Source organism: Ranitomeya variabilis, chromosome 4 (assembly GCF_051348905.1).
Source record: "Ranitomeya variabilis isolate aRanVar5 chromosome 4, aRanVar5.hap1, whole genome shotgun sequence".
NCBI classification, from domain to species: Eukaryota; Metazoa; Chordata; class Amphibia; order Anura; family Dendrobatidae; genus Ranitomeya; species Ranitomeya variabilis.
In genome coordinates this window covers 344,840,751-344,866,547 of record NC_135235.1, presented here as the reverse complement: position 1 = coordinate 344,866,547, position 25,797 = coordinate 344,840,751, and the positions used below count along the sequence as shown (strand labels likewise).

At 45.0% G+C, this 25,797-nt stretch overlaps 1 protein-coding gene across 2 annotated transcripts in view; it reads left to right on the top strand.

Moving 5' to 3' along the window:
• The first annotated feature begins 1,171 nt into the window (after window positions 1-1,171).
• Window positions 1,172-25,797, top strand: part of ISOC2 (isochorismatase domain containing 2) — a 333,454-nt gene continuing 308,828 nt past the window's right edge. The window contains exon 1 of one of the 2 annotated variants that reach the window (XM_077250671.1): window positions 1,172-1,453. The gene's annotated coding sequence lies outside the window, so the exon portion shown is untranslated. Of the gene's footprint in view, window positions 1,454-1,911; window positions 2,014-25,797 lie in introns of those variants that run through there. The other variant, XM_077250673.1, reaches the window with a different exon arrangement.

Here is a 25,797-nt window from a genome sequence, read left to right as displayed (position 1 = left end):
GCATGTAATATAACATTCAAAATGACCAATGAAAGAAAAAAAAAGAGGCTTACCGCAGGGTCACCATCAGCCGCTCCGCCGGTGTGATGGCAAGCCTCATCCTTGTGTCCTGTCTTCGGATGACATCCTCCATTTTTGCAAGCAAAAAATCAAAATGTTCCATCCTCATCCGTACGTAATTGTAGAATTTGTGTGGATTGTGCCGCAACTCCAGGTACAGAGTGGACTGGACACCCCGGCTCATCCGTAGTTGATTAATCGGATGAATCCACAGTCGTCTCCGTTGCTGCAGAAGCATCCTACGCCTTTCCGCTGCCGCCTCCTTCTCCCGCACTATGATATCCAGGCGATTCGTCTCAAAGATAACGTCGGTAACCAAACTAGCAATCCTCACAAGAACACCTTCCATCGCTGCCACAAAACTAAAACCCTCAAAGATGGGCTGTAAAAACAGTAACTATATAGTTTTTCAAATTTTCCAGTAGCCAATCAAATTTGGGAGCCTCCCATTCTAAAAACGGATCCGTCGGAAAAACGGATACAACGGATGGTAAAACGTATGCAACGCATCCAGTATTTTCGACGGAAACGTTTAGCGGATTTGCGACGGATCCGTCGAAATGCTGGATGCGTGGCATACGTTTGTCACCGTTTTTCACTTTTTTGACGCATCCGTTTTTTCGGCAAAAAAACGGATTTGCGACGTAATGCAGTTAACGCTAGTGTGAAAGTAGCCGTATGCGTTGCATACGTTTTTCACTTTTTTTGACGCATCCGTTTTTTCGGCAAAAAGACGATTTGTGACGGTTTGCAGTTAACGCTAGTGTGAAAGTAGCCAAAGTGGGCACTGAAAGGCGTTAGTGAAAGGGTTAAATGACTGGGCAGATTATTTGTGCCAGTTTTATATTTTTGTAGCTGATTTTAGGTATATTCACATGAAGGCACCTCACTGCATTGTATGTTATTATTTATGTTTGTTATCAAACCTGCAAACAAACAGGAAAAAAAAGGCAAATAACAAACCAACTTCAGTGTTTGGTATTAAGCCTGTGAAAATCCGGAAAAAAGAACTCGTTACACCAACTTCAGAATAGTCCTGTCTCCTATCCAGTTCTTTCAGATTCCTGCACGGTAAAAAAAACAAAACAAAAAAAAACAAAAAAACACACCCTTGGTCACATGATGGTCACATGACTATGATGTCACCTAAGGTCCTTCTACACTGTCAAACTTGGAAAGTGCAGTGATTTTTGCAGAACTGATATTATCAGTGCAATTTCTGCTTGTAAAGGCTGGGGTCTTATCGGGACGGGGGCTGATGGGGACGGGGGCTGAAGGGGACGGGGCACTCGGCTGTTGCCGAGCGTCTCCCTACCAGCCTTGCATGTAACTGATCACATGATCGTGACATCATCACAGGTCCTTGAGCCTTGAGGAGACAGTCTCTCTGCAGGTAAAGGTGATGCTGCCGCTTTCACTAAAGAGTGTGCTATGATCACTAGCAGTGTGTCCTGCACAGTGAGTCTAGGAAGCAGGACCTGGAGCCGCGGTATGGAGTGCACAGGGCAGGGCAGCCTGGGTGTATTGAGATGACGCCAGGCAGGGCCGGACTGGCCATCGGGCAATTCTGGCAAATGCCAGAAGGGCCTGTCTGGTTGTGGGCCGCATTGTCTGCTATGTTGTTAACAGAATTGGTGTTCTCAAGATACCCATACTGTTAAGAGGTGTGACAACGCGCAAAGTGCCAGCAGGCCATAGGGAACATTAGAAATATTGGTCTTGTAGTAGATCTTCCTTTCCTCCTTCCAGGGTAATCTTACTAATATATCCCATCTGGTGCTTGGGGGTGGGGACCGCATGGGCCTGTGTGATTTCAAATGCCAGGGCTGAATTTCAGCCCCAGTCCGTACCTGACGCCAGGTCTAGTAAACGTGTAGTAGAACCTGTGTGTCTGCAGTCTGCGAGGTCAGCACTATATTGCCCATCCATTCATGCTTGGACCTCTCAGGCTGGGTACGTATGATCATCTAAAAAATTGTCCACCTTTCATGGACAAGTTTTTCTCACTTGTCATCTGTATGATGTCCTCTTTTATATATCAGCAGTTATTAAAAATGATCATTTACCGTTTCCAATGATAAAGACTTGCAATGTAGCCGTAAAAAAATCAAATGCTAGATGGTGTCTCTGCATGGAATACGATTTTCTTGCACCTACACCTACATGAGTGACTCTCATCCAACACATGAAAGAAACCATTGCACGATGCAAGTTTTTTTCAAGGAAGCAGCTGCCAGCACGCGCCGGAGACCATCTGTCAGTGAGAAGCTGCCAGGGACCGCGCCGGGAGCAGGTGAGTATAACGGGGGAGGGTGAGCATTCCGATATTCTCCTGTCCCCGTTCCACCACAGCGCACCGCTCCATCTTCCGTGTCCTGGCTGTGACTTTCAGGTCAGAGGGCACGATGACGTGTTTAGTGTGCGTAGAGAGACGGAAGACGTGTCGGCGCCCGGCGGTGGAACTGGGACAGGTGAATATTGCAAGTGTCGGTGTCCCCGCCTGCTCAGGACAAGAGGTGAGTATGTCATTTTTTTTTTATCGCAGCAGCATATGGGGCAAATGTTTCTATGGAGCATCTTATGGGGCCATAATGAACCTTTGTGCAGCATTATATGGGGCACATTTTCTATGGAGCATCTTATGGGGCAGGGCCGATGTGAGCACCCGGGCAAGTGCCGGGGCCCTGGCGAGACGGGGGGGGGGGCCCACTCACGCTGTCTGGGACAGGGCCGGCGTCAGCACCCGGGCAAGTGCCGGGGCCCTGGCGAGACGGGGGGGCCCACTCACGCTGTCTGAGATACAGCGCACACACTGGTGTAAGGGGCGCGCGGTCAGAATTTTCATAAACTAGAGCGCTGTGTGAGTGGAGGGAGCAGCAGGAGTCATTGTAACAGACAGCTGGGAGAGGAAGCCAGTGCTGAGCAACAGGAGGGCGGGACTTTCCGGCATCTAATCCCGGCTGAGCGCCTTACTACAGTATTCTCCTGTCACAGTTAGGAGTGAGTCACGGAGCAGAGAAGTCCCCCCCCATCCCCCGGTGAGTGTTGTCTGAGCCTGTGTTTAAGTGTATGGATGGTGTCCTGACAAGCTCTAGTCCAGTCCCTGCAGCCGACCATCCTCACTGAGTCCGCTACTGTGCTCATTGACAGCGTCAGTCAGCACAGCAGCTGCTATGTCTTGAGTCACTCTGACCCCTGTCTGTATCATCAAAAGAGCAGAGCTGAGTGCCCCTTCCCCCTTCACCTCCTGCAGAGAAGCATAAGGCTACTTTCACACTAGCGTCGGGCTCGGCCCATCGCGGTGCGTCGGGCCGAGGTTCCCGACGCTAGCGTTGTCTCCGCTGCACAACGGGGGCAGCGGATGCATTTTTCCAGCGCATCCACTGCCCCATTGTGAGGTGCGGTGAGGTGGGGGCGGAGTTCCGGCCGCGCATGCGCGGTCGGAAAAAGCGGACCGTCGGGAGCAAAAAACGCTACATGTAACGTTTTTTGCTCCCGACGGTCCGCCACAGCACGGCGCAACCGTCGCACGACAGTTGCGACGTGTGTCATTGCGTCGCAAATGCGTCGCTAATGTTAGTCAATGCAGAAAAAACGCATCCTGCAAGCACTTTTGCAGGATGCGTTTTTTCGGCAAAACGATGCATTGCGACGTAATGCAGTTAACGCCAGTGTGAAAGTAGCCTAAGGCTTCTTTCACACTAGCGTCGGGCTCGGTCCGTCGCAGTGCGTCGGGCCGAGGTCCCCGACGCTAGCGTTGTCTCCGCCGCACAACGGGGGCAGCGGATGCATTTTTCCAGCGCATCTGCTGCCCCATTGTGAGGTGCGGGGAAGTGCGTGGAGGTGGGGGCGGAGTTCCGGCCGCGCATGCGCGGTCGGAAAAAGTGGACCGTCGGGAGCAAAAAACATTACATGTAACGTTTTTTGGTCCCGACGGTCCGCCACAACACGGCGCAACTGTCGCACGACGGTTGCGACGTGTGGCAATGCGTCGCTAATGTAAGTCAATGCAAAAAAAAACGCATCCTGCAAGCACTTTCGCAGGATGCGTTTTCTCAGCAAAACGACGCATTGCGGCGTATTGCAGAAAACGCCAGTGTGAAAGTAGCCTAAGACTGCTGAGCCCAACCTGCCCCCTGACAGGACACAGCAGCCCCCTCTCAGGATTCCCTGCATTTACTTCTCCAAACCTCAGTCTTCAGAATGGAGCTGTGGTGTCCTGCCAGGGGGCAGATGGGGCACAGAAGCCTTATCCTTGTCTGTTCTCTGGAGGGGGCTCATCAGGATTTATAGCTTCTGAACAGGCTCACCTTCTAGAGATGTTATGTAACATTACATGTCCACACACACATATATATATCTACTATATAATTGTCTAAGGGTCACTTCCATCTGTCTGTCACGGAAATCCCAAGTCGCTGATTGGTCGTGGCCGTTTTGCCGCGACCAATCAGCGACGGGCACAGTCCGGTGGCGAAATGGCCGCTCCATACTCCCCTGCCGTCAGTGCCCCCTCCATATTCCCCTCCAGTCACCGCTCACACAGGGTTAATGCCAGCGTTAACGGACCGCTTTATGCCGCGGTGTAACACACTCTGTTAACGCTGCTATTAACCCTGTGTAAACAACTTTTTACTATTGATGCTGCCTATCAATAGCATCAATAGTAAAAAGACGTAATGTTAAAAATAATAAAAAAAAAATAAAAAATCATTATATACTCACCCTTCTTCGGCCCCCCAGATCCAGCCCAGGCCTTTCCCGCTCCTCGCAACGCTCCGGTGACCGGTCCATGCATTGCGGTCTCGCGAGACCGCTATGTCATCATCTCGTGGGACCGCAATGCACTCTTGGGACAGGAGCGTAGCGAGGAGCATCGGTAAACGCCTGGGCTGGATCCGGGGGCCGACGGAGGGTGAGTATATAACTATTTTTTATTTAATTTTTTTTTTAACAGGGATATGGTGCCCACATTGCTATATACTATGTGGACTGTGCTATATACTACGTGGCTGTGGTATATATTACGTGGCTGGGCAATATACTACATGGCCTGTGTTATATACTGCATAGGCAGTGTTATATACTACGTCTCTGTGCTATATACTACGTGGCTCTCAATATACTGCGTGGCTGGGCAATATACTACGTCGCTGTGCAATATACTACGTGTCTGTGCTATATACTACGTGTCTGCTTTATACTATGTGTCTGGGCAATATACTATGTGTCTGGGCAATATACTACCTGGCTGTGCTATATACTACGTGGCTGGCCAATATATTTTGTGTCTGCTATATACTACGTGGCTGGGCAATATACTACGTGGCTGGGCAATATACTACGTGGCTGTGCTATATACTACGTGGCTGTGCTATATACTACGTGGCTGGGCAATATACTACGTGGCTGGGCAATATACTACGTGGCTGCTATATACTACGTGGGCTGTGTTATATACTATGTGCGCTGTGTTATACGCTACTTGGCTGTGCTATATTTCTCTGCTGTATCTGTGCATCATGAATCGTGGTATGTGTTAAAGGGGGGGGGGGGCCCACTGAGACTCTTTCGCCCGGGGCCCTCAAAAACCTGGAGCCGGCCCTGTTATGGGGCCATAATCAACCTTTGTGCATCATTATATGGGGCATATTTTTGGATGAAGCATCTTATGGGGCCCATCATACACTTTATGGAGCATTATATGGGGCTCCTGATTCAATATGGATATTCAAAAACACAACCTACTGATGTCTCAATTAATTTTACTTTTATTGGTATCTATTTTTATTTTTGAAATTGACCAGTAGCTGCATCTTTTCCCACCCTAGGCTTATACTCGAGTCATTAAGTTTTCCCAGGTTTTTTTGTGTCAAAATTAGGTGTCTCGGCTTATACTCGCGTCGGCTTATACTCGAGTATATATGGTAATTTATATACTCGAGTATAAGCCGAGATTTTCAGCCCATTTTTTTTAGGCCAAAAGTGCCCCTCTCGGCTTATACTCGAGTCATTGTCCCAAGGAGTCGGCAGGGAAGGGGGAACAGCAGGAGTGGCTAATGTCACATCATACTCACCTGCTCCCAGCGCGGTCTCTGCACGTCCCTGCTTCTCCGATGGTCTCCGGCGCCCGCAGCTCTTCCTGTGTTCAGTGGTCATGTGGTACCGCTCATTAAAGTAATGAATATGGATGTGACTCCACTGCCATAGGCATGGCGAGCATATTTATTACTTTAATGAGTAGTACCATGTGACCGCTGAACACAGGAACAAGCTGCCAGCACCAGAGACCATCGGAGAAGCCTGGACCACGCCAGGAGGGGTGAGTATGACGGGGGAGGGTGAGCCATGCAATATTCACCTGTCCCTGTTCCACCGCCGGGCTCTGTCTTCAGCGTCCTCTGGCTGTGACGTTCAGGTCAGAGGGCGTGATGACGTGTTTAGTGCACGCCCTCTGCCTTAACAGGCACTGCAGAGACCCGGAAGACACAGTAACGTGCAGCGGTGGAACTGGGACTGGTGAATATCGCAAGTGCCGGTGTCCTGAGCCAGCGGCGACTCCCGCACCTTGCCCCCATAGTGCACCAGTGTCCCCGCCTGCGCAGGACACCGGCACCAGACCCCCAGCGACGAGAGGTATATTGGGCATATTATTCCATGTAGCATCTTATGGGGCTTTCAACCTTTGTGCAGCATTATATGGGGCATAACATTCTATGAAGCTGTGCAGCATTATATGGGGCATAATATTCTACGAAGCATCTTATGGGGCCATCAAGCTTTGTGCAGCATTATATGGGGTATAATATTCTATGGAGCATCTTATTGGGTCATTAAGCTTTATGCAGCATTATATGGGGCATAATATTCTATGGAGCATTATATGGGGCATATTCTATGAAGCATCTTATGGGGCCATCAATCTTTGTGCAGCATTATATGGGGCATAATATTCTATGAAGCTGTGCAGCATTATATGGGGCATAATATTCTACGAAGCATCTTATGGGGCCATCAAGCTTTGTGCAGCATTATATGGGGTATAATATTCTATGGAGCATCTTATGGGGTCATTAAGCTTTATGCAGCATTATATGGGGCATAATATTCTATGGAGCATCTTATGGGGCCACCAACCTTTGCGCAGCATTATATGAGGCATAATATTCTATGGAGCATTATATGGGGCATATTCTATGGAGCATCTTATGGGGCCATCAATCTTTGTGCAGCATTATATGGGGCATAATATTCTATGAAGCTGTGCAGCATTATATGGGGCATAATATTCTACGAAGCATCTTATGGGGCCATCAAGCTTTGTGCAGCATATATGGGGCATAATATTCTATGGAGCATCTTATGGGGCCATCAATCTTTGTGCAACATTATATGGGGCATAATATTCTATGGAGCATCTTATGGGGCCTTCAACCTCTGTGCTGCATTATATGAGGAATAATATTCTATGGAGCATCTTATGGGGCCATCAACCTTTGTGCAGCATTATATGGGGCACGATATTCTGTGGAGCATCTTATAGGGCCATCAATCTTTGTGCAGCATTATATGGGGCATAATATTCTATGGAGCATCTTATGGGGCCTTCAACCTCTGTGCTGCATTATATGAGGCATAATATTCTATGGAGCATCTTATGGGGCCATCAACCTTTGTGCAGCATTATATGGGGCACGATATTCTGTGGAGCATCTTATAGGGCCATCAATCTTTGTGCAGCATTATATGGGGCATAATATTCTATGGAGCATCTTATAGGGCCTTCAACCTCTGTGCTGCATTATATGAGGCATAATATTCTATGGAGCATCTTATGGGGCCATCAACCTTTGTGCAGCATTATATGGGGCATAATATTCTATGAAGCATCTTATGGGGCCATCAAGCTTTGTGCAGCATCATATGGGGCACATTTTGCTATGGAGCATCTTATGGGACCGTGAACCTTTATGGAGCAGCATATGGAGCATCTTATGGGGTCATTAAGCTTTGTGCAGCATTATATGGGGCATAATATTCTATGGAGCATATTATGGGGCCATCAATATTTGTGCAGCATTATATGGGGCATAATATTCTATGGAGCATCTTATGGGGTCATTAAACTTTGTGCAGCATTATATGGGGCATAATATTCTATGGAGCATCTTATGGGGCCATCAACCTTTGTGCAGCATTATATGGGGCATAATATTCTATGGAGTATCTTATGGGGCCTCCAACCTTTGTGCAGCATTATATGGGGCATAATATTCTATGGAGCATCTTATGGGGCCTTCAAACTTTGTGCAGCATTATATGGGGCATAATATTCTATGGAGCATCTTATGGGGCCATCAGTCTTTGTGCAGCATTATATGGGGCATAATATTCTGTGAAGCATCTTATGGGGCCAAAATTAACCTTTTATGCAGGATTATATGGGGCATATTTTCATATTGCTCATCTTAGGGGGCCCATCATGAACACCATGGAGCATTATATGGGGCTTCTGATTCAATATGGTTATTCAAAAACACTTACCGTAACCTACTGATGTCTCAATCAATTTTGCTTTTACTAGTATCTATTTTTATTTTTGAATTTTACCAGTAGCTGATGCATTTCTGCCATACTGCCTCCCAAAAATCGCAGTCAGGCTTGTCTCACATTTATCCTGCACTCTGTGCTGATCGCTTACATCGGGGTATATGTGTAATTCTATGACATACGTGATTCAGACGGAACTCCAGGATGGAGGCACTGTGGATGCCATAGGACCTATGATCCGGCGGTGTCCATCTTTTTAGTCAAGCATAAAAGCGCAGTCTACCACTGTTTTGTGCACTTCTGAAAAGAATAATGACCTGAACAGAGGCCAGACAGAGTCCAGAGTAACTCTGCTGCCTCATTGTAGTTAATAGATCCATCAGGGGTTTCATCTGAATCACGTCATTCAGAGATTTACACCATATTCCAAATTATTATGCAAATTATATTTTTCTCGGATTTCCCTAAATGGTCGGTGCAAGTGACAGTCAGTCTAATAAAAGTCATCACCCGTTAGCGTATACATCGAATTTTGTTGAAGAAACCTCCCAATGATAACAGTATAATCTCCAAAATGAATAAAAACTCAAAATGCACTGTTCCAAATTATTAGGCACAGTAGAATTTCTAAACATTTGATATGTTTTAAAGAACTGAAAATGCTCATTTGTGGATTTTGCAGCATTAGGAGGTCACACTCACTGAACAAAAAAGCTATAAAAATATTTAGAATTGAGTCCTCAGTGGTTGATACCTTTTTAATGGCTAACTGAAAAGATGGTAACAAATTGCTAGCTTTCGATGTTGCTGTCCATTTGTGCACATTTCTTCAGAAGTGGTTTTAGTTCCATAAAAATGTGGTGCATTCTGGTCTAAATATTTTTCTATCTACTGGCTAACATGGTACAAAAAAGCTATATAACTCCAAAACGTCCTAACAGGCCTAGTTACATGTTAACATAGGAACCCTTCTTTAAATATCACCTTCACAATTCTTGCATCCATTGAACTTGTAAGTTTTTGGAGATTTTATGCTTGTATTTCTTTGCATGAAGTCAGAATAGCCTCCCAGAGCTGCTGTTTTGATGTGAACTGCCTTCCACCCTCATAGATCTTTTGCTTGATGATGATACTACAAAGGTTCTCTAAGGGTTAAGGTCAGGTGAAGATGGTGGCCACACCATGAGTTTATCTCCTTTTATGCCCGTAGCAGCCAATGACTCACAGCTATTCTTTGCAGCATGAGATGGTGCATTGTCATGCATGAAGATGATTTTGCTCCTGAAGGCACGTTTCTGCTTTTTATACCATGGAAGAAAGTTGTCAGTCAGAAACTCTATATACTTTGCAGAGGTCATTTTCACACCTTCAGGAACCTTAAAGGACCCTACCAGCTGTTTCCCCATGATTCTGGCCAAAAATATGACTCCTCCACCTTCTTGCTGACTTCGCAGCCTTGTTGGGACATGGTGGCCATCCACTACTCCATCCATCTGGACCATCCAGGGTTGCTCGACACTCATCAGTAAACAAGACTGTTTGAAAATCAGTCTTCATGTATATCTGGGCCCACTGCAACCGTTTCTGCTTGGGAACACTGTTTAAGGGTGGCCGAATAGTAGGTTTATGCACCACAGCAAGCTTTTGAAGGATCCTACACCTTGAGGTTCGAGGGACTCCAGAGGCACCAGCAGCTTCAAATAACTATTTTCTGCTTTGTAATGGTATTTTGGAAGCTGCTCTCTGAATCCAATGAATTTGTCTGGCAGAAACCTTCCTCATTTTGCCTTTATCAGCACAAACATGACTGTGCTCAGAATCAGCCACAAATCTCTTAACAGTACGATGATCACGCTTAAGTTTTCGGGAAATATCTAATGTTTTCATATCTTGTCCAAGGCATTGCACTATTTGATGCTTTTCGGCAGCAGAGAGATCCTTTTTCTTTCCCATGTTACTTGAAAACCGTGGCCTGCTTAATAATGTGGAACATCATTTTTAAGTAGTTTTCCTTTAATTAGAATCACCTGGAATACTAATTATCACATGTGTTTAAGACTGATTTCAGTGATCCATTGAGCCCTGAGACACAATACCATCCACGAGTTTATTTGAAAAACAAAACAATTAAATCTTTGACATTTAAATCCAATTTGCATTATAATTTGGAACACCGTGTAAATGTAAACCACAAAGTACTCAGCGTAGAACGCGGGATAAATGCGATCATAAATGCTATGAAAAATGTTCCCAATAAGGGCTCATTTCCACTTGTGAGAAACACGTCCGCGTCTCACATGTGAAAACCAAGCTGTGGCGCAGGCACTCCAGAGTGGAGTGTGCGGCCGCATAGGAACACATGGAGCTGCACTCTCTGCTCCAAAGTGCCGGCATCACAGCTTGGTTTCCACATGCGAGACATGGACGTGTTTCTCGCAAGTGGAAATGAGCCCTAAATGTTCAACTCAATCCACAAAAAAGCAAGTGACCATTCAGGTCCGTCATCTGTTAACGGAGATATAAGGGGCTTCCATGTTACTGGTAGCACAAAGGGTCGGTAAGAACAAAATTACTCCTCACCCTCCAAAAGAAATTCCCTTCTGAACCACATATAGCGTCCACATGGTTGGCATTTCTGTAGTGAAACCCATTTCCCAGTATGAAAATATAAAACTTGGGGCTAACACAGGAACCTTGGTGGTAAAAATGTAAGTTTGTGAAGTTGCACCTGGGGAAATAAGTAACCTGAGGGGTCTAGTTTTAATAGGGTGTCACTTGGGGGGGTTTCCACTGTTTAGGCACCTCAGGGACTATCCAAATGAGACATGACATCCGCTAATCCACCAAATTTTGCAATCAAAAATTCAAATGGCGCTCCTTCCCTTCCAATCGCTGCCATGCACCCAGACAGTAGATTTCCCCCACATATGGGGTATCGGTATGCTCAGGAGAAATTGCAAATTTTTTTTATGCTCACTAAATGCTAAAACTGACCTGCCATTATAATTCTCCAGGTCATTAGGAGTTCAAACACTAAACATGTGGTTTCTTTTTTATTTAAGTGGTGAAAAAAAAAATCCAACATTTGTTATAAAAAAAAAATGGCACCATTTCTGAGACCTTTAGCGTCTCTATTTTTCGTGATCTGGGGCTGGGTGATGGCTTATCTTTTTTTATGCGCGGAGCTGACGTTTTTATTGATTCAATTTTGGTGTAGATACAAAGTTTTGATCACCTGTTACTGCATTTATTGCAATGTAGCGGCAACCAAAAAAAGGTAATTCAGTTTTTTTTTTTCTCTTTACGCCATTTAAAGATTGGGTTACGGTAATTCTTTTTTTATATTAATCTGGTGATTCTGAATGTCGCGATACCACATATGTTTATATTTGATTTTTTTTATTGTTTCATTTTGAATAGGGCTATGTACACACGTCAGGATTCCGTGCAGAAATTTCCTGAACAAAACCGGACATTTTCTGCAAGAAATCCGCATGCGTTTTTTTCGCGTTATTCTCCTGTTTTTTGGGGGGTTTTTTTGCAGATTTTTTGCTTTTTTTTCCGGAGGTTCCCAATGCAATAATATAGTAAAAAAATCCTCAATTTAATGAACATGCTGCGTTTTTTACCGCAATGTGTTTTTTTCACGGAAAAAAATGCAACATATGCACAAAAATAGCGGAATGCATTATAAATGATGGGATGCATATGTATGCGTTTTTTAAAGCGTTTTTATAGTGTTTTTATAGCAAAAAAACACGAAAAATCCGAAACGTGTGCACTGAGCGTTATATATTTTTTTTATTTTTTTTTAACCATTTTTAAAACCTTTGTTTTTTTACATGCTTCAATAGTCTCCATGGGAGACTAGAAGCTGCCGTACTTTGATCACCTCTGCTACACACAGGGGATGACCAGATCGCCTGTGTGTAGCAGAAATTCTCACTTTCTATGAGCACCCTGTGGTTGTCATGCCAACCCATCGGTGACCCGCGATCATGTGACTGGGTCACCGATGGGCGGAGTCAGTGACACGCTTTCTGTAAGCGCGAGTTAAATGCCACTGGTGGATTGGGATACCATCCGCGGCTGTTGCGGGCACATGTCAGCTGTATAGACCAATAGTAATGTGCCCAAAAAGGTGAGAGCTCAGCGCCAGAGCCCACACCAAATGGGGATTCCAACATGTGCGTACTATTACAACATGTCTGAAAGGGGTTAAGGGCATAAAAATTAAATGTTTCAAAATTGCAAAATTTTCACCAAATTTCTGATATTTTCACAAATAAATGTAAGTCATATCAAACAAATATTACCACCATCATGAAGTAAAATACATCGTGAGAAAACAGTCTCAGAATAGTGAGATCCATTGAAGCGTTCCAGAGTTATGACCTCATAAAGTAACGGTGGTCAGAATTGAAAAATTTGCCCGGTCAGGAAGGTGAAAGCAGGCTTCGGGGTTACTGGTTAAAATAATGGCTCATCTATTCTGTACTGCAGCATTGAGTAACATTGGTCCTAGTGTTATGCTCCTGTTGTCCTTTTTTGTTTTACAGACAGCGTTCAGATCACTTATACGATTGTGAGAACTTGACTGTGAGATAGGAAATGCAATGAAAGGAATTAAAAAAGCAGACAGGTTGTGGCTAACAAGAGAGGCATTTTTCTTTCATACCACCAGTCAATATTAAAGCTCATCAACAGGATAATAGAGAGCGAAGGGACTGTAATATAGGATAGGCGAAAAAAAAACGAAGTATGTAAGATAAAGTGTGGAGGAGAACCTTTTTGGCCACATTCATGGCAAAAGTATGGACCCACAGATGAGATATACATAAGTGAGTACTCTATATACTAAGGAACTGTGCTATACATGAGGCTACATCCCTGTACCTGTGTGCAGTGTCGGTGTGCTGACCACTTTTACAGACGCATTGAGCATGTCCTATTCTGATCCTCAAAATCGGATCAGAACAGATCATTCTCTGACCCTCACGGATCTCATTCTCAGATCCTAGATTTTCATGTATGTGTGAATAGACCTATAGGAGTCGGTGTGCCGTCCGATAGAAAAAACCTGGAAACACACGGACATTTTACACAAATGTGAGAATTTTACAGATAACATCACTCCACGTCACACAGTGCAGATACAGAATAATATCTACATCCAGGCACGCTCTTACCGCTGACGTCTCGTCTGATTAGAGCCGTTTTCTCCTGTTTCTTCTGGTCAGGCCTTCATGTCGACATCTCCCAGCCACGACTCATCTTGTCACAATGATCATCGCAGCCCTGAAAATAACAAGGTCACATACGTAGTATACATACATGTGTCACCCCCCTGAATACAGATATGTACCCCACCATTAATATACTATTAGCCACACATCATTAAAAATATAAAGTGATAAGCAGCACTATGCCCCCATTACCTATAATCTCGGCCGCCCAATAATATGAACTATTAAGTCTGCGACTCTCCCCAATCACCTGTAAGGCTATGTGCACACTGAATATATGCAAGGTTTTACAGTACAAGCGAAGTGAATGAAATCCCTTTAGTCTCATGCACACGCTGCTTATTTTTTCCTTGCAGACTTGTATCTAATTTAAAATCTGCATAATGTCAATTCTTGCAGTGTAGTTCACCAGTACAAATGGGGAAAAATACGTAACAAAAGTATGGCAAAAATGTGGAACAAAAATTAATGTACACTGCTCAAAAAAATAAAGGGAACACTTAAACAACAGAATATAACTCCAAGTAACTCAAACTTTTCTGAAATCAAACTGTCCACTTAGGAAGCAACACTGTTTGACAATGAATTTCACATGCTGTTGTGCAAATGGATTAGACAACAGATGGAAATTATTGGCAATTATCAAGACATAATAAAGGAGTGGTTCTGCAGGTGGGGACCACAGACCACATCTCGGTACCAATGCTTTCTGACTGATGTTTTGGTCACGTTTGAATGTTGGTTGTGCTTTCACACTCGTGGTAGCATGAGACGGACTCTACAACCCACACGAGTGGCTCAGGTAGCGCAGCTCATCCAGGATGGCACATGAATGCGAGCTGTGGCAAGAAGGTTTACTGTGTCTGTCAACGTAGTGTCCAGAGGCTGGAGGCACTACCAGGAGACAGGCCAGTACACCAGGAGATGTGGAGGGGGCTGTAGCAGGGCAACAACCCAGCAACAGGACCGCTACCTCAACCTTTGTGCAAGGAGGAACAGGAGGAGCACTGCCAGAGCCCTGCAAATTGACCTCCAGCAGGTCACAAATGTGCATGTGTCTGTACAAACTGTTAGAAACCGACACCTTGAGGATGGTCTGAGTGCCCGATGTCCACAGATGGGGGTTGTGCTCACAGCCCAACACCGTGCAGGACGCTTGGCATTTGCCACAGAACATCAGGATTTGTGCGCTTCACAAATGAAAGCAGGTTCACACTGAGCACATGTGACAGACGTGATAGAGTCTGGAGACGCCGTGGAGAGCGATCTGCTGCCTGCAATATCCTTCAGCATGACAGGTTTGGCAGTGCGTCAGTAATGGTGTGGGGTGGCATTTCTTTGGAGGGCCGCACAGCCCTCCATGTGCTCGCCAGAGGTAGCCTGACTGTCATTAGGTACCGAGATGAGATCCTCAGACCCCTTGTGAGACCATATGCTGGGGCGGTTGGCCCTAGGTTCCTCCTAATGCAGGACAATGCCTGACCTCATGTGGCTGGAGTGTGTCAGCAGTTCCTGCAAGATGAAGGCATTGAAGCTATGGTCTGGCCCGCCCTTTCCCCAGACCTGAATCCAATTGAACGCATCTGGGACATCATGTCTCGCACCATCCACCAATGTCACGTTGCACCACAGACTGTCCAGGAGTTGACTGATACTTTAGTCCAGGTCTGGAAGGAGATCCCTCAGGAGACCATCCGCCGCCTCACCAGGAGCATGCCCAGGCATTGTAGGGAGGTCATACAGGCATGTGGAGGCCACACACACTACTGAGCATTATTTCCTTGTCTTAAGGCATTTCCACTGAAGTTGGATCAGCCTGAAACTTCATTTTCCACTTTGATTTTGAGCATCATTCCAACTCCAAACCTCTGTGGGATATTAGTTGTGATTTACTTTGATCATTTTTAGGTTTTATTGTTCTCAACACATTCCACCATGTAATGAATAAAGATTTACAACTGGAATATTTCATTCAGTGATATATCTAGGATGTGGGATTTTAGTGTTCCTTTTATTTTTTGAGCAGTGTATTTTATGCAACTTTCTTCCTGCCAACACATTAGAATATGCACATATGAGCATGTGCACATAGCCCGGTTCTGTGTCCTCTTCTTTCATTATAAGTCCTTGAATGCATCATAATGAATTTGGAAGTGGGAGAAGACGCAATCAGGTACCGAGCATCCTCCGCCACTTGGCAATTCATGACAGCGTCTTCTCCCACCTTACAATTCATTATTAACCCCTTCACCCCCAAGGGTGGTTTGCACGTTAATGACCGGGCCAATTTTTACAATTCTGACCACTGTCCCTTTATGAGGTTATAACTCTGGAACGCTTCAACGGATCTTGGCGATTCTGACATTGTTTTCTCGTGACATATTGTACTTCATGATAGTGGTAAAATTTCTTCGATATAACTTGCGTTTATTTGTGAAAAAAACGGAAATTTGGCGAAAATTTTGAAAATTTCGCAATTTTCCAACTTTGAATTTTTATGCCCTTAAATCACAGAGATATGTCACACAAAATACTTAATAGGTAACATTTCCCACATGTCTACTTTACATCAGCAAAATTTAGGAACCAAATTTTTTTTTTTTAGGGAGTTATAAGGGTTAAAAGTTGACCACCAATTTCTCATTTTTACAACACCATTTTTTTTAGGGACCACATCTCATTTGAAGTCATTTTGAGGGGTCTATTTGACAGAAAATACCCAAGTGTGACACCATTCTAAAAACTGCACCCCTCAAGGTGCTCAAAACCACATTCAAGAAATTTATTAACCCTTCAGGTGTTTCACAGGAATTTTTGGAATGTTTAAATAAAAATTAACATTTACATTTTTTTTTAATAAAAATTTATTTCAGCTCCAATTTGTTTTATTTTACCAATGGTAACAGGAGAAAATGGACCCCAAAAGTTGTTGTCCAATTTGTCCTGAGTACGCCGATACCCCATATGTGGGGGTAAACCACTGTTTGGGCGCATAGCAGAGCTCGGAAGGGAAGGAGCGCCATTTGACTTTTCATTGCAAAATTGACTGGAATTAAGATGGGATGCCATGTTGCGTTTGGAGAGCCCCTGATGTGCCTAAACATTGAAACCCCCCACAAGTGACACCATTTTAGAAAGTAGACCCCTTAAGGAACTTATCTAGATGTGTGGTGAGCACTTTGACCCAACAAGTGCTTCACAGAAGTTTATAACGCAGAGCCGTGAAAATAAAAATTCTTTTTTTTTTTTTGCAAAAATGATATTTTAGCCCCCAGTTTTGTATTTTCACAAGGGTAACAGGATAAATTGGACACCAAAAGTTGTTGTCCAATTTGTCCTGAGTACGCTGATACCCCATATGTGGGGGGGGAACCACTGTTTGGGTGCATGGCAGAGCTCGGGAGGGAAGGAGCGCCATTTGGAATGCAGACTTAGATGGATTGGTTTGCAGGCGTCACATTGCATTTTCAGAGCCCCTGATGTACCCAAACAGTAGAAACACCCCCACTTGTGACCCCATATTGGAAACTAGACCTCCCAAGGAACTTATCTAGATGTGTTGTGAGAACTTTGAACCCCCAAGTGTTTCACTACAGTTTATAACGCAGAGCCGTGAAAATAAAAAATCTTTTTTTTTTCCCACAAAAATGATTTTTAGCCCCCCAAACTTATATTTTCCCAAGGGCAACAAGAGAACTTGGACCCCAAAAGTTGTTGTCTAATTTGTCCCGAGTACGCTGATGCCCCATATGTTGGGGTAAAGCCCTGTTTGGGCGCACGGGAAAGCTCGGAAGGGAAGGAGCACTGTTTTACTTTTTCAATGCAGAATTGGCTGGAGTTGAGATCGGACGCCATGTCACGTTTGGAGATCCCCTGATGTGCCTGAACAGTGGAAACTCCCCAATTCTACCTGAAACCCTAATCCAAACACACCCCTAACCCTAATCCCAATGGTAACCCTAACCTCACCCCTAACCCTGACACACCCCTAACCCTGACACACCCCTAACTCTAATCCCAACCCTAATCCCAACCGTAAATGTAATCCAAACCCTAACTTTAGCCCCCAACCCTATCCCTAACCCTAGCCCTAACCCTAATGTGAAAATGGAAATAAATACATTTTTTTTAATTTTATTATGTTTCCCTAACTAAGGGGGTGATGAAGGGGGGTTTGATTTACTTTTATAGCATTTTTTATAGCAGATTTTTATGATTGGCAGCCGTCACACACTAAAAGACGCTTTTTATTGCAAAAAAGTTTTTGCGTTACCACATTTTGAGAGCTATAATTTTTCCATATTTTGGTCCACAGAGTCATGTGAGGTCTTGTTTTTTGTGGGACGAGGTGACGTTTTTATTGGTAACATTTTCGGACACGTGACAGTTTTTGATCGCTTTTTATTCCGATTTTTGTGAGGCAGAATGACAAAATACCAGCTATTCATGAATTTCTTTTGGGGTAGGCGTTTATACTGTTCCACGTTTGGTAAAATTGATAAAGCAGTTTTATTCTTCGGGTCAGTACGATTACAGCGATACCTCATTTATATAATTTTTTTGTGTTTTGGCGCTTTTATACGATAAAAACTAATAAATAATTATTTTGGCATCTCTTTATTCTGAGGACTATAACTTTTTTATCTTTTCTTTGACGCTGTATGGCAGCTCGTTTTTTGCGGGACAAGATGATGTTTTCAACGGTACCATGGTTATTTATATCCGTCTTTTTGATCGCTTGTTATTCCACTTTTTGTTCGGCGGTATGATAATAAAGCGTCGTTTTTTGCCTCGTTTTTTTTTTCCCCCCTACGGTGCTTACTGAAGGGGTTAACTAGTGATATAGTTTTACAGGTGGGGTCGTTACGGACGCGGCGATACTAAATATGTGTACTTTTATTGTTTGTTTGTTGTTTTTTTTTTATTTAGATAAAGAAATGTATTTATGGGAATAATATATATATATTTTTTCTTTATTTAGGAATTTTTAAAAAATTTTTTTTACACATGTGGAAATTTTTTTTTTTACTTTGTCCCAGGGGGGGACATCACAGATCGGTGATGTGACAGTTTGCATAGCACTCTGTCAGATCACCGATCTGACTTAGAGCACTGCAGGCTTACCAGCTCCTGCTCTGAGCAGGCACTCGGTAAGCCACCTCCCTCCCTGCAGGACCCGGATGCCGCGGCCATCTTGGATCCGGGACCTGCAGCGAGGAAGGAGACCCTCGGAGCAACGCGATCACATCGCGTTGCTCCGGGGGTCTCAGGGAAGCACGCAAGGATCCCCCTCCCTGCGCGATGCTTTCCTGTACCGCCAGCACACCGCGATCATGTTTGATCGCGGTGTGCCGGGGGTTAATGTGCCGGGGGCGGTCCGTGACCGCTCCTGGCACATAGTGCCGGATGTCAGCTGCGATAGTCAGCTGACACCCGGCCGCGATCGGCGGCGCTCCCCCCGTGAGCGCCGCCGATCACGCTGGACGTACTATCCCGTCGGTGGTCATACGGGCCCACCCCACCTCGACGGGATAGTACGTCCAATGTCAGAAAGGGGTTAAGGGTCCTTTGCACCTTACCGCCTCTCTCAATCCCCAATAAATTTTAAGTCCCCGATAGCATCCTTCCCCATCTCACAATTCATTGTGATGCTATCAGGTGCTTAACACCCTTCTCCACCACCCAATTCATTTTACATCCATTATTGCCTTCTCCACCACCCCCATCCTTGCTTTCTCCCCCACCATCCTCATCATTGCTCTTTCCCCCACCTCTGTCATTGTTTTTTCACCCCACCACCCCCTTAATTGCCTTCTCCATCACCTCCATCATTGCCTTCTCCCCCACAACCCCCATCATTGTCCTTTCCACCACCTCTATCATTTTATTCTCCCCACGACTCCCATCATTGACCTCTCCATCCCCTCCATCATTGCCCTTGCCACCACCTCCTTCATTGCCTTCTCCTCCACCACTCCCATCATTGCCCTTTCCACCACCTGTATCACTGCTTTCTCCTCCACCACCCCCATCATTGCCTTCTCCGCCATCTACACACACATCTCACCTCTCTGGACATTCCCTGCAGCTTAGTCACCTGCAGCGTTCTCTCTGCCACAGCTGCGTACTGAATGATGACGTCATCCAGCCGCGCTGCTGTGTCAGACAGGGAGCACGGGCAGGAATCGTGTAGGCAGCGATCGATCCCTGCCTGTTGCACTTGAGGGCTATCTGGCCAGGGCCCCCTCGGGGCCAGATAAACACGCCAGATTTCTCTCAGTGTTAGCCACCCTACAGGGGCCCCCTTCCACTTCCGGGCCCTGGTGGAGCCGCAATGGCTGCACATGCAGTATGTCTGCCCTTGATGTAGCCGCTTACTGTGGTTTAAGCACAGTGGTACTCAGAAGTTGGACATTTGGATATGGGAGCACAGAATTCACAGGATTTTATTTGAAGGGGCGGAAGCCATGTCACTTTTCCAGAGTCTTTGTTCTATCAGTAACTTGGGAACCCCCTATAGTTCCACTGACAGATGACAGATATGAGTAGGGGCTGGTTTTGTGCGAGATAAATTAGGGGTTTTATTGGTAACATTTTGGGCTACATAATATTTTTTCATCACTTTCTGAATAAGGCTGGATAACATTCTTGTGCTCTACGCTGAGTTCTTACATCGGAGTTTACATCTACTGTGTTTTCCGGCGTATAAGACTACTTTTTAACCCCTGAATATCTTCTCAAAAGTCGGGGGTCATCTTATATGCCGGGTACAGCATGTGAGGAGCTCTGAGATCGCCGCATATAGTTCAGGGAGTGGTCCCGGATAGTTCCCAGGGTCTGGAGGAGAGGAGACTCTCCTTCAGGCCCTGGGATCCATATTTGTGTAAAAAAAAAAAAAAAAAAAAGAATAAAAAAAAAAAATATGGATATACTTACCTTCCGACGGCCCCTGGAGTTCTCCCGGCTCTCAGCTGTGCATGCATGTGGCGGCTTCCGTTCCCAGGGATGCATTGCGCGCCGCGAAGGACCTTTGTGACGTTGTGGTTTTGGGAAATATATACGGAAGTCCCAATGTAATCGCTCAGCGGAGAGCGCAGGATAATTGTGAGCAGATTCTTGTTCTGATTTTGGGGAGGTAGAATCAACAAATAAACAGCAGTACAAACATTTATTTTGAGTTTTGCGCGGTTTACTGTGGTATAAGTGATAAGGCAGATTTATTCTTTGAGTTGGTGTGATTACAGCGATGCAAGATTTATAGGTTTTGTTGCTATCACACAGTAAAAGCTTTTTTATAAAAAGTTTTTTTTTTGCCATATTCTGAGCTCTGTAACTTTTTTTTATTTTTTGATGAATAGAGCTGTATGAGGGCTTATTTTTTGCGGGACAAGTTGCAGATGTTTTTCAGTACCATTTTGGGGTACATAATTGTCATGGGTTTCCTGCGACAGAGAGGAGCTAGAAAATGGCAGCAATTTAAATTTATTTTAGCAGTGCAGAAGTTAATCTGCTCAGTTGAGAGCTCTTGGAAGCTTTCCTGCATTAAGGCTTTCAGCTGTGCACTGTTAGCCACTCCCATCTCTTATATACTGGGTCCTGGCTAGCATTCATTGTCAGTGATAGCTTTTGGTGCAAGGCTGGAGGTTGTTGGTTGTTGTTGAAGGTGTTTGGTGGATTTATCTGTGACTGTTGCTAGGTTTTGAGTGTGTGATAATTCCCTGCTACTTGGGTTCAACCCCATCCTCCACTCCCCGGTGTTTACCTCTGTTGTTTATGTGGGTACGGAAAGTATCAGACTGCTTTAAATTTTTCACTTTGTTTCATTGCAGCCATTTTGTAAATTCAAAAAAGTTCATTTTTTTCACATTAATGTACACTCTGCACCCCATCTTGACTAAAAAAACAGAAATGTAGACATTTTTGCTAATTGAATAAAAAACAAAGTGTACATTAATGAGAAAAAATGAACTTTTTTGAATTTACCAAATGGCTGCAGTGAAACAAAGAGTGGAAAAGGGGTCTGAATACTTTCCGTACCCACTGTATATTTGTATGATTGGTATTTTCCTTTATCCATGTTTGTATTAGGCTACTTTCACACTTCCGTTTTTTTGTGTCCGTCGTAGTGCAGCAAAATGTCGGATCGACAGACGTAATTAAAATAGTGAAAAACGTGTGCGACGCATCCAGTGTAATGACGGATGTGTCGTCCACAAATTCCGGGAAAATATATGTCCGGGGACGAGAGAGAGAGAGACCTTTTTCCCAGACTTGAAAATCCTTCCGGGCATGCTCAGAGGGGAAAAACTGGATCCGTCGCTGGATTCCAGTGTGTGACGGATCCTGCGTCCATAGGCTTCCAATCTAGTGAACGACGTATGACGCAGGATCTGTCGCTACACGTCTTCCCGAAGCAGAGAAAAAACGTTACATTGAACGTTTTTTCCAGACGACGGTCCGCCAAAACACGGCGGATCCGTCGCACGAAATGTAGAGGCAGTCAACACCAAAATTCTCACTTTTTCCGAACTTTGAAAACCAATTTAAAAAAAAAAATCAAATTTTTTTTTTCTTCACATTTTGCTTTCTCTGACACTATTACCAATAACAAAGTCTCAAAAGAATTAAAAATAAAGAGGTAAAAATCATTGGTTCACTTGACCCATAAAACTTTAGTTTAGACCCAATTTTTTTAAATTTTGCAAGGGTAACATACCCTGAGCATACCAATATCCCATATGGGGGGAAAAAAACACTGTTTGGGCGCATGGCAGGACTCAGAGGGTAGGGAGCACTATTTGACTTTTTGTATGCAAAATTTGCTGGAATAATTAGCGGTCACTATGTCGCGTTTGGAGAGCCACTGTTGTTCCTAAACCCTCACAAGTGACACCAAGAGAAAGTGGACCACAATTTTTGATCAGCAATTTCTCATGAGTGCTCTGATACCCCATATTCGGGAGGAGGAGAGAACTACTGTTTGCTTGTACAGCAGGGCCCAGAATGAAAGGAGTGATGTTTTGGAACTCAGTTTTTAATGGAACTGTTTGCAGTTGTCATGTCGCTTTTAGAGATCCTCAGATGTGCCTAAACAGTGGAAACCCCCCGCATGTGACACCATTTTGGAAACCAAACCACAGAAGGAATGTATCTAAATGTGTGCTGAGCACCTTGAACCCTCCGGTGCTTCACAGAAGTTTTATAATTTAGAACCATGAATCACATTTTTCCCTCAAAAATGGTATTTTAGCCCCAATGTTTTTATTTTTAAAAGGTAACAGGAGAAAATAGAGCCAAAAATTTGCTGTGCAACTTTTCCTGAGTACGCTGATACCCCATATGTAGTCGAAAACTACTTTTGAGGCACAGTGCAAAGCTCAGAAGGGAAGAGACACAATATTGGAGTTTAGATTTTGCTCAACTGGTTTGAGGATGCCAAGTCACAATAGCAGAACCCCTGAGGTGCAAGAACAGCAGAACCCCCATAAGAGACCCCACTTTACAAATTACACCTCAATGAATTCAGCTATGGGTGCAGTGATCACACTGACACCACAGGTGGGTCACAGAATTTTATACCATTGGGCAGTGAAGAAAAAAATAATTACATTTTTACCACCAATATTTTGTTTTAGCTCATGATTTTACATTTTCACACTGGGAAATAGGTAAAAATGGCACCAAAACTTGTCCCACAATTTCTGTTGAATATGGAAATGCCACATATTTTGCTGTACAGTACTGCTTAGCCTCACGGCGAGTCTCTGGAGGGACAGACCGCTATTTGCTCTATTTCCCGGTGCCTGCGCACTGCAGTACTTTGCTCTGCCCTCAACAGGGCAGACAAAGTACGCCGGAGCCGCAGCGTGAAGACAAGAAGAGGACGTCATCCTATGAAGATGGGAGGGCCCTGGACCGCGACGCCCATGGGATCGGACCCCCCGCCCAGGTGAGTATAATATAACCTCTTTTTCTCATCTTTCAGGATACATCAGGGGCTTATCTACAGCATTACAGAATGCTGTAGATAAGCCCCTGATGCCGGTGGGCTTAGCTCATCTTCCATTTTGGGGGTGACAGGTTCCCTTTGAAAGCAACGCAACTGTCCTCTCCAGAGCTACAATCCATCTTGGTATCAGGGGTAAGAAGCCTATTATCCTCTAAGGTAGTCTCCCTAGTCCCAGAAGGGGAAAGAAACAGGACATTATTCCAATCTCTTCCTAATAAGAAAACCAATAAGATCTCATAATAATTAACTTGAAACCCCTGAACCAGTACATAGTATACCTAAAGTTCAAGATTGAATCCGTCAGGTCAACGGTCCCTCTGATAGGTCAAGATTTCGTTATTTTCATCCCAATTGATCTACAGGATTCATGCTGCCACATCTTTATTCCTCCAAACTTATCAAAATTTCCTAAGGTTTGCGGTCATCTAGGGTGAACATACAGTACACTATCAATTTAATGTTCTCCCGTTTGGAATATCATCTGCACCACGGATCTTCACAAAGTTCGTGTCCGAAGTCATGGCATGAGGATGTCATCGTATGAAGATAGGCCCTGGACCGTGACGCCCATCGGACCCGGATTGCCCCTGGGTGAGTATAATATAACCTGTTTTCCAGTTCACCATCCTGACAGCACCATTGAAGGACATCCTTCTTACCCTCAGTGGGACAGGAACAACAAGCGGTTAAAAGGACCCTCCCCGCTCCACCCACCAGTGTTTTTCCTGTCCCACTGTGGATAGGAACGGCAAGCCTTTCCTCCGACGGTGCTGTGCAGATGGTAGGGATCGGGGGGCCCAGCCTTTCCCTTCCCTGCCGCAAGACATGTGCTTCTGATACCTGTTATGGGGGGGTCCCTCAGCCTCCCCAGTGCAGCGCTGCTCCTGGGGTCGGGTCCGTCTCCTCCGCTCAGGGGGCTCTCAGGGGGTGAGTGCGGTGGCCGCTTCCAGCAGCAGCTGGTTCCAGCATGCGGCCGCAGCGTTCCCCCGAGTCCGCTTCCAGGCGGTCACTTCCGGGTCCAGCGGCCGCGTCACTTCCGGCCACGACGGCCGCGTCACTTCCGGTCGCGGCAGCGTGGGAGCATGGCGCCGGCCTCGGGGAGGCATTACAGCACAATAAACCGCAGAGGCGGTAAGGAGGGCAGGATCAACCAGGTAAATCCTATATAAACGTCTTATGGGGGTCTTTATGCCGCTGACCACCCTGACATAGGGAGCACTTGGCTATATGGTTAAACTGTCCTCACTATGGAGGAAACAGCCAGACCTGAGGGGAATGACCAGCTTCAGGGGCACGTGAGTAGGCTATACTAAGCCATACCACAATGCTCACCCCTCCCCCTACTTCCCTATCTACAGGGTGTATCTATGTATTTCTATCTATCCTAGGCAGAGCCTCCTATCCCCGCGTCCGAAAGGAAAAAATCAGGGAAAAGTAAATGCCCCGATATGTGCTGCTAAATTTTTGGAAAATTGGCGGAAGCCACTATGCAAGTCGTGCACATCTAAAATTGTGGGTGATGAACAGACTTCATTATTAGCCAGTACGAGGACAATGATTCGTCAAGAGGTTCAGGCATCCATCTCAAGCTTGAATCTTCCCCAGACAAGCCAGTCGGAACCGCAGACATCACAGAAAAGGCTAAGAGAGTCTAGTCCCTCTTCCGAAGGAGAGATTTCTGAGGATTCAGACCAGGAGGAAAGAGACAGATCATTGGGCAGAGGGAAGAGATATCTCTTCTCGGCGGCAGATATGGATGAGCTTCTTCATGCAGTTCGTAACACCATGCAGTTACAGGACACGCCAGAGGAGACCTCGATCCAGGATGAAATGTTTGGCGGATTACATGCCCAGGTTACAAAGGTTTTTCCAGTCAACAATCACATCCGTTCCATGATTCTAGAAGAATGGCACGAAGCGGAGAAGAGACTA